At 41.8% G+C, this 19,449-nt stretch overlaps 1 protein-coding gene across 4 annotated transcripts in view; it reads right to left on the minus strand.

Moving 5' to 3' along the window:
* FTMT (ferritin mitochondrial) overlaps nt 1-16,759 on the minus strand; it is a 58,406-nt gene extending 41,647 nt beyond the window's left edge. Inside the window, exon 1 of one of the 4 annotated variants that reach the window (XR_012124978.1) lies at nt 15,541-16,759. The gene's annotated coding sequence lies outside the window, so the exon portion shown is untranslated. Of the gene's footprint in view, nt 1-6,300; nt 6,423-7,108; nt 7,154-15,540 lie in introns of those variants that run through there. The other 3 variants (XM_073221511.1, XM_073221513.1, XM_073221512.1) reach the window with 3 other exon arrangements.
* Nucleotides 16,760-19,449: the final 2,690 nt, after the last annotated feature.

The following is a 19,449-nucleotide window of genomic DNA, read 5'->3' on the forward strand; positions in this document are numbered from 1 at the left end:
CACCAATATATGTGAAACAAATACTAACAGAATTAAAGGAGGAAATAGAATGCAATGCATTCATTTTAGGAGACTTCAACACACCACTCACTCCAAAGGACAGATCCACCAGACAGAAAATAAGTAAGGACACAGAGGCACTGAACAACACACTAGAACAGATGGACCTAATAGACATCTACAGAACTCTACATCCAAAAGCAACAGGATACACATTCTTCTCAAGTGCACATGGAACATTCTCCAGAATAGACCACATACTAGGCCACAAAAACAGCCTCAGTAAATTCCAAAAGATTGAAATCCTACCAATGAACTTTTCAGACCACAAAGGTATAAAACTAGAAATAAATTGTACAAAGAAAGCAAAAAGTCTCACAAACACATGGAGGCTTAACAACATGCTCCTAAATAATCAATGGATCAACAACCAAATTAAAATGGAGATCCAGCAATATATGGAAACAAATGACAACAACAACACAAAGCCCCAACTTCTGTGGGAGACAGCAAAAGCAGTCTTAAGAGGAAAGTATATAGCAATCCAGGCATAGTTAAAGAAGGAAGAACAATCCCAAATGAATAGTCTAATGTCACAATTATCAAAATTGGAAAAAGAAAAACAAATAAGGCCTAAGGTCAGCAGATGGAGGGACATAATAAAGATCAGAGAAGAAATAAAAATTGAGAAGAATAAAACAATAGAAAAAATCAATGAAACCAAGAGCTGGTTCTTCAAGAGAATAAATGAAGTAGATAAGCCTCTAGACAGACTTATTAAGAGAAAAAGAGAGTCAACACACATCAACAGATCAGAAACAAGAAAGGAAAAATCATGACGGACCCCACAGAAATACAAAGAATTATTAGAGAATACTATGAAAACCTATATGCTAACAAGCTGGAAAACCTAGGAGAAATGGACAACTTCCTAGAAAAATACAACCTTCCAAGACTGACCCAGAAAGAAACAGAAAATCTAAACAGACCAATTACCAGCAATGAAATTGAAGTGGTAATCAAAAAACTACCCAAGCACAAAACCCCCAGGCCAGATGGATTCACCACTGAATTTTATCAGACATATAGAGGAGACCTAATACCCATTCTCCTTAAAGTTTTCCAAAAAATAGAAGAGGAGGGAATACTCCCCAACTCATTCTATGAAGCCAACATCACCCTAATACCAAAACCAGGCAAAGACCCCAACAAAAAAGAAAACTACAGACCAATATCCCTGATGAACGTAGATGCAAAAATACTCAACAAATATTAGCAAACCAAATTCAAAAATACATCAAAAGGATCATACACCATGACCAAGTGGGATTCATCCCAGGGATGCAAGGATGGTACAACATTCGAAAATCCATCAACATCATCCACCACATCAACAAAAAGGACAAAAACCACATGATCATCTCCATAGATGCTGAAAAAGCATTAGACAAAATTCAACATTCATTCATGATAAAAACTCTCAACAAAATGGGCATAGAGGGCAAGTACCTCAACATAATAAAGGCCATATATGATAAACCCACAGCTAACATAATACTGAACAGTGAGAGGCTGAAAGCTTTTCCTCCGAGATCGGGAACAAGACAGGGATGCCCATTCTCCCCACTGTTATTCAACATAGTACTGGAGGTTCTAGCCACAGCAATTAGGCAAAACAGAGAAATACAAGGAATCCAGATTGTTAAAGAAGAAGTCAAACTGTCACTATTTGCAGATGACATGATATTGTACATAAAAAACCCTAAAGACTCCACTCCAAAACTACTAGAACTAATATCAGAATTCAGCAAAGTTGCAGGACACAAAATTAACACACAGAAATCTGTGGCTTTCCTATACACTAACAATGATCTAATAGAAAGAGAAATCAGGAAGACAATTCCATTCACAATAGCATCAAAAAGAATAAAATACCTAGGAATAAACCTAACCAAGGAAGTGAAAGACCTATACCCTGAAAACTACAAGACACTCTTAAGAGAAATTAAAGAAGACACTAAAAAATGGAAACTCATCCCATGCTCCTGGTTAGGAAGAATTAATATCATCAAAATGGCCATCCTGCCCAAAGCAATATACAGATTCGATGCAATCCCTATCAAATTACCAGCAACATTCTTCAATGAAGTGGAACAAATAGTTCAAAAATTCATATGGAACCACCAAAGACCCCGAATACCCAAAGCAATCCTGAGAAGGAAGAATAAAGTGGGGGGGGATCTCGCTCCCCAACATCAAGCTCTACTACAAAGCCACAGTAATCAAGACAATATGGTACTGGCACAAGAACAGAGCCACAGACCAGTAGGACAGAACAGAGACTCCAAACATTAACCCAAACATATATGTCCAATTAATATACAATAAAGGAGCCATGGACATACAATGGGAAAATGACAGTCTCTTCAACAGATGGTGCTGGCAAACCTGGACAGCTACATGTTAAGAGAATGAAACTGGATCACGGTCTAACCCCATACACAAAAGTAAATTCGAAATGGATCAAAGATCTGAATGTAAGTCATGAAACCATAAAACTGTTTTAAAAAAACAGGCAAAAATCTCATGGACATAAACATGAGTGACTTCTTCATGAACATATCTCCCCGGGCAAGGGAAACAAAAGCAAAAATGAACAAGTGGGACTATATCAAGCTAAAAAGCTTCTGTATAGCATAGGACACCATCAATAGAACAAAAAGGTATCCTACAGTATGGGAGAATATATTCATAAATGACAGATTCAATAAAGGGCTGACATCCAAAACATATAAAGAGCCCACACGCCTCAACAAACAAAAAGCCAATAATCCAATTAAAAAATGGGCAGATGAACTGAAAAGACAGTTCTCTAAAGAAGAAATTCAGATGGCCAACAGTCACATGAAAAGATGCTCCACATCGCTTGTCATCAGAGAAATGCAAATTAAAACCACAATGAGATTTCACCTCACACCAGTAAGGATTGCCACCATCAAAAAGAAAATCAACAACAAATGTTGGCAAGGTTGTGGAAAAAGGGGAACCCTCATACACTGCTGGTGGGAATGTAAATTAGTTCAACCATTGTGGAAAGCAGTATGGAGGTGCCTCAAATAGAAATACCATTTGACCCAGGAATTCCACTTCTAGGAATTTACCCTAAGAATGCAGCACTCCAGTTTGAAAAAGACAGATGCACCCGTATGTTTATTGCTGCACTATTTACAATAGCCAAGATATGGAAGCAACCTAAATGGCCATCAGTAGATGAATGGATAAAGAAGATGTGGTATATATACACAATGGGATATTACTCAGCCATTAGAAAGAAAGCAGATCCTACCATTTGCAACAACATGGATGGAGCTAGAGGGTATTATGCTCAGTGAAATAAGCCAGGCAGAGTAAGACAAGTACCAAATGATTTCAATCATATGTTGAGTATAAGAACAAACGAAAACTGAGGAACAAAACAGCAGCAGATTCACAGAACCCAAGAGTGGACTAATAGTTACCAAAGGGAAAGGGACTGGGGAGGATGGGTGGGAAGGGAGGGAGAAGGGCAGGGAAAAAGAAAGGGGGCATTACGATTAGCATGTATAGTGTGTGGGGGGCACGGGGAAGGCTGTACAACACAGAGAAGACAAGTAGTGATTTTACAGCATCTTACTACACTGATGAACAGTAACTGTGAAGGGGTATGTGGGGGGGACGTGGTGATGGGGGGGACGTGGTGAAGGGGGTAGCCTAGTAGACATAACGTTCTTCATGTAATTGTAGATTAATGATACCAAAATAAAAACAAATGAAAAATAAAATAAACAAATAAAAATAAAATAAAATAAAACAACTCAGATTCTCTTCACTTCTTTTCACATGTTCACAACCTTTGAGGAATAAAGCCAAAATTAGGAAGGCACTTAATTCAAGAAGAAACATAGATTCCCAATTGAACCAAATTTTTAACTGTATTCAGTTTGATGAAATCAAACCACTTCCATAAACAGCAAAGGAATTAATTCAACATTCTAAAAACATAGTTGAGGATTTATGGGAAATCAGTTGTGATTTTTAGAAAGGTCATAGCATCCCCTGTGGTTAGTATATTTATATTACCCATACATCCTGTTTCTGGATCATAATAAATGATGAATTTCCTGACATCAGAGACTATTATGTTCATCTTTGTATCCTTGTGGTTTAAAACAGAACTTCACCCATAATGGGAGACATTTAATTTCCTGAAGGAGTGTTTGTAACAGCAATAGCAAATACGTCAAAGAATTGTATTGTATTTATTTATAGAGTACCTCCGTATTTATTTTTGGTAATATATTATTTCAAGCATAACTTTAAAAGAAACACCAAAAACACAAGGACATACACACACCAGATACATGCTTTTAATCATCCCATTAGAGAACAATGTTGAACTCTGGAACAAAAAAACAGATGATGGAGATATTATAATGATAAAGAACTCCGTATTACGATAGTGCTTACTGCGAGAAGGGATGCTATCATTTTGAGTTTATGTTCGTCTGTCATTGTTAAGAACCATACATCTTATAATTCTTCCTGTAATGTCCTTCTCCTTTTCCACTTGAGGAACTACATAAACTTCAGTTCAGATATCATCTCTCCTGTGAAACCTTCAATGATTTCTTCAGCTAAACATAACCTGTTCTTCCTTGAGGTTCCCACTATACTTTGTAGGTAGGATCTCTGTACTGTCACTAACTGCACATGTGGCTGTCTTGTTCTATAGTCTGACCTCCTCTCAGAGGACAGGGCCTTACAATACTTACAATGTTTTCTGTGACTTGCAAGAGTGCCTGGCACACACAAGCCCTCAAATTCTTCTCACCAAAATAATATTATCAACCTCATCCTGTTTCTTCAAGACTCTTGGATTTAGCCTTAACACCTTCTCTTACCCTCTATTAGTATCATTCATCCCTTATCCATTGAAGATATCGGCAACCAATTTACAGTTTCTCTCCATCCTAAGTTTTGCCATCATTCTGGGTGAGGTAGATGTCCACTTGAATAAGCCATCTGATATTACATCCTCACCTCTTGACTTCCTCTTTTATAATGGACTAATCTATTCCATCTCAGCCACCCAATTGTAGCCCTTGTCATCACTAATAACTACTCCATTTCTAAAATCATGAATCCAGATACTCCACAATGAGATCACAACTTCCATCAGCTTGCTTATTCAACTTCATCCACCACATGGTCTGTGACTTCACTGAAACCACCAGTTCACTGACCCCTTTCACCTTCTCTCAAAGGGTTATTAGGCCTTTTAATTTTCCTTCTTTTATCCAGTTTGGGTACATGATCAACACTTGCCAATACCTTAAACTCCCTCTAGTTAATCCTGGATGAAAGCAACATTCTGAGTCTTTTTCAGAGCACACCAGGAGGCAGGAAATATTTGAGATTCTATGATAAATCCCCCATGGGTAACCCTGACTGGCCTCTACACTTCCTAGCAACCCTACTGTACTTTCTTGGTCAATACACTCTACAACGGCTATTTTAAACCTTCACATGCTTTCCTAAAACATCTGACCTTCTTCCTCTTTTTCTCAATTTCATGGAGAAAATAAATATCAGATGGGAACCATGTTTTTTTATTACCACAAATACAAATTTACCTGCATCCTCATCCTCTATTAATAAAGTTATAAGAAATACCCCTACACATATGTCAGGTTAGTCTCCTAATTGTGTTTTGGGAGCCCATCCTTTTCTGCCTTCCTAGAACCTTTCTATAGACTATTCCTTTCCTCTAGCATTGTCAATCTCTTTAAATGGATATTTCCCAGTGATTTTTAATCATGCCAGGATCATTTTCACTAAAGACACAACAAAACATCCACACTACAAAGTTTACTCGGAGCACCATCTGCCTCAGACCTAAGCTTTTAAAGAGTTCAAAGTATTTCATGCATTCCACATAATTCCAGTTTCCCTTCCCAATGGTCCACTTAAAGCTATCACAATATTCAACGGGAATTTTTCAGACTCCCCTGGTTTTCCTCCCTCCTCTCTACAAGGAGACTGCATAAAGAGCCTGCCGAATGTTGCATTCAGGATACAGGATGAGTGGTAAGTAATCCCACTGTCAATCCCACAGCTGGGAAGTAAACATGCTGATTTAACCTTTTTGATGTGTTGGGGGAGAGGAGCGCTCTTAAGAATCTGTGATCATGGTTTATGAGGTCAATTTACACTTCTTAGTGATCCCAATGACCTCAAGGAAAAATCTGAACAGAAACTAACCTCCACTGGTCATGCACCCCAGGGGAATAGTGGAGACAGACAAAACCTCTCAGGAGGAATATGCCCCAAGTAAGACTGACTCCAAAGAACTCCAGTCACAGCAGTTCCAAAGCACATGAAGTGTCAGCCTGGAGCAAAAAGGAAAAGAAAGCAAGACTAAGGCATAGAATAAACAAGGAAACAAAGCACCATGAATGCGAGCCAGCAGAAACAAGAGACAGCAGAATCAGACTCGCAGACTCTAGGTAAGATAAACACCAGAAAAAATAATATAAAATGTGTATGTTTAACAAATTACATGAAACAGTATGAACAAGAAACAAGAAATTTAAATAAAAATAAAAAGGTCACATAGAGTATAAACAAAACTGAGAAAAAAAAAGGGAGAAGCACATTTTTAAAAATAAGCAAAAAATGGCAAACCACCAAATAGTCAATGTCAAATAAAAATATTAAAAAAGGAAAAAACAGAAAAGAACCAAATAGAAACTTTAAAATACATAACAAATTGAAAAGCCAAAAATAATAGTGACATCAGTAAAACAGCACTAGGAATCTCAAAGCTCTCATTTCCACAGAAACACTGAAAAAGCAACAAGAACCTGTCTGAACCAACCTCGTAGGGGCTCTGAAAACAGCCAAAGGTTTATAGCAACTGAGCAATTAATAAAAAGCCGTCCTGGCCTCACCTAGGCAGGGAGACTAATTCAAGCCCACTCACTGCTGAACACACCTGTAGCCCGCCTGACCAGGACCCCCGAGCAGTCTACACGGAGGCTGCGTAGCCCCTCCTACAGTGGCACCTTACCAGAAGGCTCTTCCCTGTCCGCGCAGCAAGCGCAGCGGCCCCACCTGGCCAAGCGATCTGGTGCACAGTCCTACCCGCCTCGGTAGGACTCCCTACACAGCAAGCGTGCTGGTCTGAGGCTCCACCTCTGCTGCCTGGCTCAGGCAGGAAGTTGACTCAGAGCCCTGCTCACCCAGCGAAGCCCCCAGTCCTGACCACCCAAAGGACCTGGCGAGAGCCCAGATGACCACAGGGCCTGTCCTGCAGCCTCACCTGAACAGGGGTCACACCAGAGACCACCACCCGACTGTTCTCCGCCAGCAGCACCACGTCCCCGGAACTCAGGGACCCAGCGGCCGCCTCATCCAAAACAGACCGTGGCAGCAAGCCCCACCTGAGCTGAGTACAGCCGCAGAGCAACCTGCATGGGAAAGACTGTCTCCGCAAAGCACCCCTGTGAAATCTGGGGAAGAAAACCACTCACTCAGGCGTGCAGACACCAACATAAGCAAACAAGGACGGGGAGGAATCAGGAAAATGTGACGCCATCAAAAGAAACTAATAAAGCCACAAAAACTTACCCTAAAAAATGGAGATCTATGACTTGTCCAACCAAAAATTCAGAATAGTCCTCTTAAAGAAGTTTAATGAAACAAGAACACACACATGGACAGCTAAGGAAAATTAGGAAAACACCGCATGAACAAAATGAGAAGTTTAACAAATAAACAGAAACTATAAAAAATATAGAAATCCTACAGCTGAAAAATACAATAGTATTGTACCATAGTACAATGAGAATGAAAGAACACAATAACTAAACTAAGAATTCAACAGAGAGCTTCAACAACAGACTCCACTGACAGATGAATGGATAAAGTGTAGTATGTATCTACTGTGCGATATCATTAAGCAGTAAAAACTATGGAAATCCTGCCACTTGTGACAACATGAACAGACCCTGAGGATATTATGCTAAGTGAAATAACTTTGACAAAGAAAGACAAGTACTGTATGATCTCACTTTTGTAAGGAACTTAAAAAAAATTAAAAACAAAACTCATAGAAGAAAGACCAGACTGGGGAGGGAGGGGAAAAGGAGGGAGAATTGGATGAAGGCGATTTAAAGGTACAAAGCTACAGTCATAAGAAAAGTAAGTACTGAGGAAGTATTATACAAGATTGCTATAGTTAATATTACTATATGGTGTACTTGAAAGCTGCTAAGACAGTAAATCCTAAACTCTCTCATTACAAAGAAAAAGTATTTTCTTTGTGACTATATAAGGATATGCATGCTAACTAAATTTACTATAGAAATCAATTCAAAACATATGTAAGTCAAGTCATGTGGAACACCTTAGACTTATATAGAGCTGCACGTCAATTACATCTTAACTAAACTGAAAAAGTAGTAGTAAATAACAAGCCATCTTTAAAGCAGAAGGAAAGTTCTGCAGACTTCTTACTCATGCTTGAACCTACCCCAGCCCCAGAGGTGCAGTGCTGTTAGTCTTGAGCAGGCAAAAGCCCAGTTCACAGTCTTCCCCTCAAACCAGAGTGAACAGAGCAGACCTTATTTGCAATTGCTGTGTACTTCTATATTTCTGTTCTAACCTGCCTTGGAATAACTAGAGGACTGATAAAGGCACTCCTCCCTGTTTTGCATAACTATGAATGCCCATGGGAAAAGCGGCAAACACCACTAGTAAAAGCTATGAGGCAGAAGAAATCCACACATGCATGAAGCAAGGGATTATGGGTGGAGACATATAACACTGTCAAAGGCCCAAAGGAGAAGTCAGTGAGACTATCTGGGAACACAGCACATTAGAAGCAGCCATGTACATGGGGTGGAGTTAGGCAACCATGTGCAAAGCCCAGGCAAGACACATGCTCAGAAAACTCTTGAGAAGACCTATAACTTTCACCTTGGGCTCTCCAAGATTAACACTATCCTAGCGAAGTGATAAAGGAGTTCCTCAGCAAGACGGAATGTGCAAAGGCTGGGGACAATGACTTTTGTTTAAGCTCCTGGCATTCAAGCAAATCACTGCCAAATCAATAGCTGAACACAAGCTGTATGAACAGATACTTCAGTGATCACACATGATAGAACACAGCTTTTTCAAAAATCATTAGGAAGTCTCAAAACAAATGGACTACTACAGCTTTAATTTGAAAAAAAATTTTTTTTGAAGTGAAATCTGGGGAAGGGAAAAATCTAATTTCCAGAGTTACATTATAATAGAAAAAATGTTCAATTTTCAACAAACAATCACACAGCATAAAAGGAATCAAGAAGGTATGGCTCAAAAAAACAAAATAAGTTGACAGAACCAATTCTGAGGAAGGCTATATATCAGAGTAACTAGGCAATGATTTTAAAAGAACTGCCTGAAATATGCTCATATAGTTAATGGAAAACATGGACAAAGAATTAAAGGAAAACAGTATGTGAACGTAAGTGAATGAAAAATTCACTAAAGAGGTACAACAGCAAAGTTGAACAGGTAGAAACATGAACAGGTAACTATTCAAATTATCAACTCTTACAAAACAGAAAGAAAAATATATGAAGAAAAGTGAACAGACCCTAAAAGCCTCCTGGCACACCATCAAGTAGACCAACATAGACAGACATTCTGGGGCTCTCAGGAGGAAAAAACAGAGAAAGGAGCACAGAAATTATTTGAAAAAAAATAGCCAAAATTTTTGCAAATTTGAGGGAAGACATGTATCTACAAATCCAAGAAACTCAATAAATTTGAAGTCAGAGAAACTCAAGGACACCCACTCCAAGACACACTAAACACACTGTGAAAAGCCAATGCCAAAGAATCTCGAAAGCAGGACAAGTGAGGCGACTCATGCGTACAAGGGGTCTGTGATAAGATCATCAGGCAGTTTCTCAACAGAAACCTTGCAGGCCAGAAGGCAGTGAGATGCTACATTTAAAGTGCTGAAAGAAAAGAATGCCAACCGAGATTTCTATATTTTTCAATAACGTCCTTTAAAAAATGAGGGAAAAATGCAGAAAAACAAAAGTTGAGGAAATTTATTACCAGTGGACCAGTGATACCAGAAATGCTAAACAGTTCTTCAAGTTTAAGTGAAAGAATGCTAGAAAGTAACTCAAAGCCACACTGAAAACAATATAAAATTCACCAATAAATGTACAGACTTATATAAAAAACAACAGTACTGTCATTGTGGTTTGTAACTCCACTCTTTGTTTTCTACTGCATCTAAAAGATAAAACCATAAAAACTATAAAGATGGAACTTGTTACATCAGTAATATATGGGGAGGCAGAACTTTGTAAGAGAAGTACTTACATACACAGCTGATGTAAAGTTGGTGTTAACTGAATTAGATAGTTACAACACAAGGGTACTCTATACAATCTCAAAGTAACCACAAACAATATCTAAAGAATATACATGAAAGAAAATGAGAAGGAAATCAAACCATGTCACTACAAAAAATCAGCTAAAAACAAAGCAGGCCTTAATGGGGGAAAAGAGACCCAAACAGCTATAAGACATAGAGAAACAGAAAGCAAAATGACAAAACATAAATATTTTCATATCAGTAAATATTTTAAATGTGAATAGATTAAATTACCAAAATGCAGTAAGGGGGAGGTGATGTCAGCAGATGATAAATTAAGAAACACAAATTAACAACAGTATAGGACCCAGAATACAACTGTGAGAACTCTAGAAGCCACCCAAGATTGTGCAGTCCCCAGGTCAATGGAAAACCAAGAATGGATTCCATTGCAGAGGGTAGGAAAGTTCATGGCATTTTATGCACACATGCATCTCTCCCTACTCTGCACAGTAAGATGCAACTGGGGTAAACATCCCATAGGAGGGACTCTTCCCTTGGGATGGAAACAAGAGTGGACCATGTGCCTAACATTTAGGTTTGTCTGGGGGCCATCTCACTAGACTTAGAGCACTGATGAGAATGATGGCAGAGTCTGGAAGCTACGTCAGTACAATATAAGCAAATGCAAAAAAATTACTAGTTCCTGGTAAGAAATAGGGGCAAGCAATTTATAGACACTGAGGCAACTAAAAACACAAACACAAGTCCAGAGAAGACATCACCAGAAATGTTGAAGAGGTCTCAAACTTCTAGATCAGCTGACTTGTGAAGGTATTCCCCTTAACAGAGCCAGTCTATAAAGATTGGGAAAGAAGGTTGTTTTTCAAATGGCCAAACCTCAACAACAGATCTCACAAAGCATGTAAGGCAATCAGGAATATGGCCCAATGCAAAAAAAAACAAAACTCCAGGAGGGGATACTAAAGAAAGAAAGATTGCTGAATTTCTTGATGAATAATTTCAAACATTTTCATTCAAGATATTCAATGATCAAAAAAGAGAACACCGATAGAGAACAACTTTAAAAATTAGGAAATGCAAAGAACAAAATGCTTATTTAACAGAGACAGAAACTATAGAGAAGAACCAAACAGAAATTCTGGAGCTGAAAATAGGTATCAGAGCCAGACAAAGATGGCAGAAGAAAACTAAATATCAACACCAGTGATGATATAGAAGCAAAAATCCTCAAGAAAATACTAACAATGCAAATTCAACAGCACAGCAAAAGGATTCTACACCACAACACAGTGGGATTTATTTCTGGAATGCAAAAATAGTTTAACATATAAAAAATTAACTAACATAAAATGACACATGAACAGATACATAAAAACATACATACATACCAACTGGTGCAGAAAAAACACTTAATAAGATCCAGCACTCTTTCATGATAAAAACTTCATACACTAGGAACAGAAGAAAACCACCTCAACATAATAAAGTCTATTTGTGAAAAAAAATTTACTAACATCATATGAAATAGTGAAAGACTGAAAACTTTTTTCTCTAAGAATAGATCAAACCAAGGATGCCTTCTCTGGCCATTCTATTCAACATAGTACTAGAAATCCTAGCCACAGCAATTAGGCAAGAATAATAAATAAAAGGATCTGAATGAGAAAGAAGAATTAGAATTATCTCTGTTTTCAGTGACATGATCTTATAATATAGAAATCCCTAAAGACCCAAAAGAAAAGTTAATAAACTCAGCAAAGTTTCAGAACTCAAAATCAATACACAAAAATCAGTTGCATTTTTATACCCTAACAATGAACAAGCTGAAGGGGAAATTAGAAACAACTCCATTTGCCACAGCATTGAAAGGAGTAAAATACTTAGGAACAATCCTGACCAAGGAGGTGAAAGAGTTGTACAATGCAAAAAAAGAAAAAAAATCAATGAAAGCAATTTTAGAAAAACACACAAAAAATGCAAAGATGTTTTGTGTTCATGGATTAGAAATCTTAATATTGCTAATATATCAATACTATCCAAAGTGATCTACAAAGTCAATGAAATCTCTATTAAAATGCCAATGGTGGCTTTTGCAGGAATAAAAAATATCTATCCTAAAATTACACTGAATATCAAGGAACCCCCAAATAGCCAAAAAATTTTGAAAAAGAACAAAGTTAGAGGACTCACAGATATCAAAACAGAGTGGTACTGGCATAAAGACAGCCATATAGACCAATGAATCAGAGTAGACAGCCAGAAATAAACCCTCATGTGCTGAGTTAGAAAATCTTCAAAAAGAATACCAAGACCACTTAATAAGGAAAGGGCAGTTTATTTTAACAAACGGGGTTGGAAAGACGGTCTCCACATGCAAAAGAATAAAGTTGGGCACTTATATACAAAAAGTCTTAGAAGAAAACATAGGGGAAAAGATTTATGACAGTAGATCTAGCAATAATTTCTTGAGTATGAGATCAAAATCCAAGGCAGAAAAGCAAATATATACAAATGAGACTATATCAGACTTAAAAGTACATCAAAGGATATAATCAAGAAAGCCAACAGACATTCAAGGAATGTAAGGCAATATTTGCAGATCGTACATCTGATGAAAATTTAATACCTAAAATATATAAAGAGAACTCCTACAACTTAACAACAAACAATTAGAAAATGAACATAGAACCTGTGTGGCTATTTCTCTAGAGAAGATATATGAATGGCCAATAAATAGGAAGCAATGCTCAATATCACTATCATTAATCATTAGAGAAATCCAAACGAATACCACAATGAGATATCAACTCACCCTCTCTAGGCTGACCACAGAAAAAAACAGAAAATAAGAATGCTAGCAAGAATGTCAAAAAATTAGAATATTTGTGCAGTGCTAATGGAAATGTAAAATGGTGTGGCCACTATGTAATACAGTATGGAGGTTCCTCAAAAAATTGAGAAGTGCACTACAATATGATCCAGCAATCCCACTTCTGGGGATAAAAGAATTAAAAACAGGGTCTCAAAGAGACACGCATGTTCATAACAGCATTATTCACAATAGCCAAGGTGGGAGTTAATGCTCCTCTGTAGACAAATGGATAAAAAAATGTGGTATATATCTTCAACTGAGTATTACTATGCCTTAAAAAGGAAATAAATCTTTTCATATGTTACAACATGGAAGAAAGGAGGGTAATACCCTAAGTGAAATAAACCAGTCACCAAAAGATGAATTTCACTCATATGATGTATCTAAAGTATTTAAATCCATTGAAATACAGAGTAGAATGGTGGTTACCATGGATGGAGGGAGGAGAAAATGTGGAGTTGATATTGAAAAGGTACAGAGTTTCAGGGTTGCAAAATGAAAAGGCTCTGGAGATGATTGCACAACAGTGCTACCATACTTACCACTACTAAAATGTACACTTAAAAGTGGTTAAGGTAATTCATTTTATTTTATGTGCTTTTTACAATTAAAAATAACATAAAACAAAATAAAAAACAGCATAGCCAGAAAGATAAGGGAAAAAGTTTTGACATACCAGAAAAATATAATTTTAAACTTTATGCATCTAATAACACGACTTCACAATAGAGTAAAAATGAAGACAATGACAGAAATTGACCAGTCGATCATCAGTGAGAGATTTTGGCACACCTCTTCCAATGATTAATGATCAGACAACATCGCTAAGACCTGCACGTTGAACTGACGTGTTTGGTCCTAACAGACAGAGAGCAGCAGTGATATCATGACCATGACAGTGGGATGGGAGCCCCCAGTGTGCATCACCCTATGCACGCTGTGACCTGGTAGCTAGCCACGGACTACGGCGCCTTCATGGGAGCTTTGGGAACCATGAAGAAGGCTCAGAGCCCAGAGAACACCACGATGAAGGAGACTGCTCTGAAAAGACAGGCTCGAGCCCCTGCTGGCAAGCTCAGCAAACACAGTCTGGCCTACAAATTAAAGGGGCCCCCACTCAGGTCCAGGCCCATGTGCGAAGGGAATCAGGGAGAGCCACTGTCCATACTTCCAGATAACAGGCCCACCAGCCGGGGACCAGTACAGATCCTGAAGCAGCCCTGTGTCCAGGGTTTAGCCCTGTTCTCAATCCTGCACTCCCAGTGCCTCTGGTTGCTGGCCTGCTAACCTCAGCACAGGGTGTGAACCCCAAAGTGTTCTGAGACTTGGTTTCAGCCCCTCTCTGCCACAGTCTCCCAGTGAATCTGTGGAAGACATACACGTCTGAGCCTGGCAGCAGACCTGCTGACTTTAGTCCCCGGTCTGTGACCTGGCACCAGCCCTGCTCGAGGCAGAGACCCCCATTCACTGGGGCAACAGGCAGGAACCCCATCTGCCCACAAAAAGCATTAATCACAAAGAAAATGATCAATAAATTCTACCACATTCAAATTAAGGACTTTTCTTTCATCAGAAGAATAGTTATACGCAACAAATATAAGGGATTCATAACTAGGAGATAGAATCTAGGATATACAAAGAAATCCCACAAATAATTGAGAAGCACAGATAACACAACAGGAAAATGGACAAAAGGATACCAGGAGCCACTTCTCAGAAGAAATATAAACAGGAGGCAAACATGAAAAGATGCTCAATCCCATGACTATTCAGGAAATGAAATTAAAACCATGAAATATCATTTCACATGTACCATGTTGGCAAAAATTTTAAGGGTAGGCAGTATCAGGTTAAAATGAATAATGCAAGGGCCCTGTGGTACTGGAGGAATGTGAACAGTGCATTAGTGTTTACTAAAGCTGGACGTGCACAACCCCACCGACCCACAGCCCACCTTCAGTGTTCACCGGGAGCAGGGTTTCTCAGCCTTGGCATTGGCATTTGGGGCCGGACAGTTCTTCAGTGTGCAGGAGAGCATAGCGGGGAGAGGAGGGAGCTCCCCTGGGCATAGCAGGATGCTTAGCAGTATGCCTGGCCTCCACCCAGGGACAGAGCAGCAGCCGGCCTCCCAGTTATGACAACCTGTGTCCCCATCCCCTGAGCTCCCCTCCCCACGCCAATCCCATCAAGTTTGAGAACCACTGGCCGAGAGGAACTTCCGTACCTGTACACTGGAGACCAGGGCAAGAACGCCCATGGCAGCAGTTTCTTTCCGGGAGCAAAAACCAGAGGCAGCCTCACTCCACCAACAGAATGGATGCAATGGAATACAAGAGGGAAAGCGAATGAAGAACTTCAGTCACGCACATCGCCGATCCAATCTCAGAAACACCCAAGCAAACAAAACAAAAAAACAGAAAATGGGCTATAGTGATTTCATTTTGTAAGGACCAAAAGTTACACAAGACTAAAACATATATATTATCTGGAAATACATACGTATACACAGTAAAACTATAAAGAAAAGTGAGAAAGTGGTTAAGAGGCACCTGAGCACAGCAGTTACCTCTGCAGAATAAAGAGGCGACTGGGGCAGACAGACAGGGGCTTTGTAAGGTTTTGATAAGGTTCTCTTTCTTAAACTGAGTGGGATATTCAAAATTGTCCCATTTTTTTCTTAACCTATTCCTCTGTTTTATCTCGATGCAGGTTTTGCACACTCACATGTGTGCACAGCACATGCATGTTTTGCACACTCACAGGGGTACCTGCACAACTGTAAGCAACTCTATGTCTGCAGGGACAAGGCAGTGGCCGGCAGAAAGCATTTATCTGTGGGGCTCTAGAGCACACGTATCTTGCACAGGTAGAGGAAGAAAATCAGAATGCAGTCATCTCCCCTCTATAGACTCCATGAAGAAGCTCCTTAAAAAACTTTATGACATTGTTTACCTGAACTTTCTCAAAGCCCAGCCAGCCCACATACCTGCTTGTCCACAGGGCGCCTCCCCACCCACGTCCTCCTCTGGTCTGCTGGACTTAGATTGCACTTAACTCCCAGCTTGGGAGGAAAGCTCATTGCCCAACCAGACCTCCCATTCCCAAGTCTGCAGTCTGGTAAGGATGTGAACTACAGAGCCAACAGTGATGTGCTGTGTGATGATAGGCACATCACTTACCTTCTCTGTGCCCTCATCTCCTCACCTGTAAAATGGGATCTTCACAGTACTGACCTCACAGGATCGTTGTGAAGGCAGTAAGAGCCAATGTGTGTGCTGCACACACAACTGGCTCTCTGTATGTGTAGGTATCATTTCAGACCCATAACCTCTAACCCACATTTCCTAGAAGTCAAAACTTCGGTGAACACTGAACATTTTTTCAGAACTTGTCAACAAATGCTTGGCAGCAAAATCTGAAATGATGTGAGACTCACTGTGATCTGTTTCTCTCACCTACCGTAGCAGCCATATATTTGCCACAGAAATTTTTGACTAAGGGGTACGTAAGTAGGAAGTGAAGTTTCAGTGCGTTTGATAAGAGTCAGACTGACTTTTTCCCACATGTGGCCAGCTTTGGGTCAGGGAGTGTGATCCATGTTGCCTTTTCAGAGTCCCACCAATCCTCAGCCACTCATCTCATCATCTTTTTCTCTGTTGTGCCCTAGGCTGGGCCTTGTCCACTCACACAGCCTCCAGCTGGTGAGGACAGACACCCGCCCCTCCGCACAGCCTATCAGGAGCCTCCCCGGGTCACACTCCCTCAAGCCCTGGAGGAAGGTCGAAGCACTCAGAACCAGGTGCCCAGCCTTGCCCAGCAGCCCCTGCCTTGGCTCAGGCTGACCCCTGCAGTGTCCTTCTCTCACACTCTCACCTCTGTCACTCCACACAGGCCCCACCGCATGCCCAGGTGGCAGGGCAGGTGCAGAACTTACTTACCTTTGTGGCCCCAGAAGCCAACACCACTCCTGGTACATGAAGGCACCCAGTCACCTAGTGCTCCCAGCCTCTGGGAATGGCACCACCCTACCCCAGCCATTCATCTCAGCCTGAGTCCCAGGAGTCCTCCCTCCCTCATCAGCCCTTCCCCTGTCCCCCACTCAACCCAGACTTGTCTCACGTTTTTAAATCCCCCTCGGCCTGCCCACTTTTCTCCATAGGTGCCACCATCTGCCTTTCTGTCTGCCTCTGCCAGCTGTCCACACCACAATCAGAATAAACTTGTTAAAATGAGATGTTAAAATGAGATAGGAAGGAGGAATTTTAGAGTCCAGGGGACAGAAGGTGATCAACCTGAGATGTAGGAAGAGGACCAGCAGAGGTTGAGTGCCGGGGGCCAGAAGGGTCAAAGTGCAAAGGGAGACCCCCTGTGCAGAGCTACCCAGAGGCACAGCCAGATATTCGCGACTGACCCTGGCACCCAGAAGAAAACTCTTTGAGACCTGGTGCTCCTAGGGCCACTATGAAGGCTCTTAGGGGGAAGGGGCCCTCCACTGTTTAAAATGTAAATTTTCCCAATGGGATAGGACAACAACATGCAACTCGGCCTGACTTGGGTCCTTGGCCACAGAAAGGGCGAGAGGAGTGAACGATTCTGAGACCATAGACGTTCGTGTCCTGGCTTTGCTAGCCATTCTGGTAAGCAAGATGCTAATGTATGGGAACCAAGGTGAATAGCTGTGCTAATTCTTCACATTCGTTTCACTTTTTTAAATTCTGAAGTTATTTCGAATTGACATTTTTAAAAAATTTTGTAAATGTTTCAAAGCTGAGCCTGGTGTACAACAGCTCAGGAAAGGCCTTGGGGAGGTACAGGTCCCCTCCCTTCTTCCTCCAGCTCAACCGCCATTGAAAAACACGAAAGGGGGAAACAAGACCCTCGGTGACCCCACAAACAGAGTCAGCGGCCCGGCAGCCCTGCACCCGGCAGGACCCCGCGTGTCCCCCATGGGGGTAGGAGCCGCACCAACCCCTGGCCCCCCACCCCCGCCCACAGGTGCCCGTCCATCCCGCCCTCAGGCCCTCACGCCGTCCGCATCTGCCCGCAGAGCACCCGCTCCGCCCACCGGCCCCCCGCTCGGCCCGTCGCGGTGCCGCCCGGTCGGCATCTGGCCTGAGGCCGGCCGCTCCGCTCAGTACAGCCATGCTCTCGGCCTCTTCACCCCTGGCGGCCTCCACCCCGCTCGGCCCGGCCCTGCTGCGCGGGGGTCTGCTTGTTGGGCCCGGAGCCTCCCTCCGCAGGGCGGGTGATCCGCGGCCCCGGGCCGGCAGCACTGGGGGTGGGCCCACTCCGGGTTGGGGGAGCAGAACCGCGTGGTGAGGCCCGCCCCGCCCGCCACCCAACACCTGGGGGCCCGCGGGGCAGACGGGCTGGGGTACCCCTCCTGGCGGGCTCAGCAATGCCTTGGACTCCTGCGGCGGGGGCCAGGCCTGCGCAGCACAGGAAGGGCAGCCGTTGAGGTCCGGAACGCCGGTTAGGTTTGAATTTCTGATAAACAAGTTTGTTCGTCTAGATTCACATCTAGCTGGAGGCGTGTGGTTCAGTGACACACGCACGTACATTTTACGCGCTATCAGGCAGTCTGGCTGGTAGGAGTTGGGCGGCCTGTCCCCCAGCCGCACAGCACAGCCCTGCTCCCCCAGCCGCACAGCACAGCCCTGCCCCTCCAGCAGGAGGGCCGAGCACGTGTTACTGTCCCTGGGAGACAGGGCCCCAGGGCCCTAGGGCCCCCTCCCACCCAGCCTGTCCCCAGCTGGCTCCACACGCCCACTCAGTCACTGCCGTGGATGGCGGAGCAGCGCCTCACTGGAAACATGTGGCTCGGCCGTGGGGGGTTCGCCTAAACGCTAACTCTTTGGGACTTAACTCACATCCACGAGGGCCTGGTAGCAAAGGTTTGGTACTTGATTCTCCTTCTGGCACTTCTCCACTTTTTGGTCACCTAAAGCACAACCCAAAACACCTGGATCAGAAAAGTTAATCATGCCTATTTGTGAGACGCTAGAGTAAAGCGCCCACTCAGGTTTGTCCTTGTTTAGCCCACCAACATTGAAGCCTTGGGCACCAGATACAGCAGACAACACAAACTTCTTGTTCTCCTGGGACTCACGCACTTTCTAACAATTCTAACGAG

This window comes from Manis javanica, chromosome 14 (genome assembly GCF_040802235.1).
Source record: "Manis javanica isolate MJ-LG chromosome 14, MJ_LKY, whole genome shotgun sequence".
Lineage (NCBI taxonomy): Eukaryota > Metazoa > Chordata > Mammalia > Pholidota > Manidae > Manis > Manis javanica.